The 2110-nt window shown below is 46.2% G+C and overlaps 1 protein-coding gene across 1 annotated transcript in view; it reads right to left on the reverse strand.

The window, feature by feature from the left end:
• Nucleotides 1-280, reverse strand: part of Klhdc2 (kelch domain containing 2) — a 13285-nt gene extending 13005 nt beyond the window's left edge. Inside the window, exon 1 of the mRNA XM_015491018.2 lies at nt 72-280. The gene's annotated coding sequence lies outside the window, so the exon portion shown is untranslated. The remainder of the gene's footprint in view (nt 1-71) is intronic.
• Nucleotides 281-2110: the final 1830 nt, after the last annotated feature.

A 2110-nucleotide genomic window follows, 5' to 3' on the forward strand; every position in this document is an offset into this window, starting at 1 on the left:
CCGCCGCCCCGGGCCTGGGCCTGGACGCCTACGTGGCCCCGCGAAGTCTACGCACGCTCCAAGTCCCCTACCTTGAGGCAGCTACAAGGATATGCTAGGGTTTAGCCAGATTCGCGCATTCCTTTTTCTTTTGGAGAGTTTTCCTTTCTAATTGAAGGGTGTTTTCAAAGGGTTCCCAGTCTGGACAAGGCATCAAAATTGCCCAACAGGAAGTTTCCAATCTTAGCTTCTCAGATAAGGAGTAAATGCCCGCTCTCCTGCGAATAGGAGGGTGGCGCCTGGGCCCGGTGACCCCAGCTCCAGTGACGCGCAGCTTCGCTGAGCGATGCCAACTGGGCTCCCTGCAGGTTCTGCTCGGGCTCCGCGGGCGTTCTGATTTTTATTGCTGCAAACTGTCTCTCAGTTTGGAGAATCGTATTAAAAGACGTATCATAAACTGTAACCGCTCAGCTCTCCAGAAGGAAAGCGAATCCTGTTCACAGTTTTTTGGGGTTTTGTTTTTTCTTATATAATACATTTAAGTTAGGCCAAAAGGAAATTACAAATTATCTAAACTACATAACTCACGTGTAACGTAATAGGGGTTGGACTAGAATACATCTTAAATTCCTAATGTAATGGTGCCTCTAGAATTTGCGGTGGGAGCGGCGTGCTTTATCGTCCTCTCTTTCCCCCTTCTTCACCCTGGAACACTACACAGAACAGCAATACACTGAACAACAAAGCATTTTTTTTCGTTCACTTAAATTTTCGCTGTCTGAAACTTTCTCTGCTGACATTATGCTCACTTGAATTCAGAGAAGAGAGTTACTTAATAGGACTAATTTAAGCCTCCAAAAAGAAACAAATCCTCTGGTAGCTGTTGAGACTTTCTTTGCTACTCACCTTGGTTTGTACAAGGCTCACCGATGTGGCTCACCAGGATTTCTTGGAGTAGTGTCCCTTCCGATGTGATGGATTTGTGCTTAGTACAATTTTGGGGGGAGTGGGGGTGCCGAGGATTGAACTCAGAGGCACTTGATCACTGAGTCACATCCCCAGCCCTATTTTGTATTTTATTTGGAGACAATGTCTTAACTGAGTTGCTTAGTGCTTTGCTGAGGCTGGCTTTGAACTCTTGATTCTCCTGCCTCAGCCTCCGATCCTCTGGGATTACAGGCGCGCGCCACCGCGCCCGGCTGCTTAGTACAATTTGGGGTTAGAAAGGTTTATTGTGAAGCAGCTTTGCAAATCTTTATCAGGTCATTTTGACACGAGAGAAGAAGCGTCCGAAGCGGAGTCCGAAGAAGAGTTCCCGGGAAGAAGGGGGGGACTCGACTCAGTACCAGCGGGGTTCTTGGCATAGAAGGGAAAATAATTTCAATACGTGCCAGCTGGGGACATCGACGGGTCATTTAGAAACGTAGGTACACATGCAAGGGAGAATGCAGGTCCTCATTCAGAGTGAGAGACAGGTTTGAACGGTTCCCCTGCAGTTATTTTAAGGGAAACTTGGTGCGTGGCGACGGTGGCGCACGGAATTCCAGCAACTCCGGAGGCTGAGGCGGGAGGATCACAGGTTTGAAGCCAGCCTCGACAAGTTAGCTAGGCCCTAACCAACTTAATGAGACTTTCTCAATATAAAAAGGGCTGAGGATGTAGTACAGTGGTTCCCTTGGGGTCAGTCCCCAGTGAGTAAGTACATACATACCTATGTAAAGGGGTGTCTATGTAGGAAGATCCCAGTCTGGCAATCTCAAGATGGTTTATGGTGGTCTGGACAGTCAAGATCTTCAGGCTGACATGGTTTTCCTTATCTGATCATTCAGTCGTGCTGGAAAAGTCCCCTAAATTATCGTTTTCTTGAGACATCATATTTACTCTTGCTTAATCTATTTATTGGGGGGTTTAATTAATGATTCACAGATAAAATTACAGATTTCCCAGGCATTGGGGAGTAACAGGCTGGCAAGGGAGGACAGCTCAGGGAGCGAAGGGCCTGGAAAAATTTGAAGTATTTTTGAATTAAAATCTTTTTTCCTTTTCCTTCCTTTGTGGTTTTTTGTTTTGTTTTGTTTTGTTTTGCTTTATTTTGATTTTTGGCATTGGAGATTGAACCCAGGGGTATCTA

The sequence above is a fragment of the Marmota marmota genome, unplaced genomic scaffold, assembly GCF_001458135.2.
Source record: "Marmota marmota marmota unplaced genomic scaffold, marMar, whole genome shotgun sequence".
In the NCBI taxonomy this organism is placed as follows: Eukaryota; Metazoa; Chordata; class Mammalia; order Rodentia; family Sciuridae; genus Marmota; species Marmota marmota.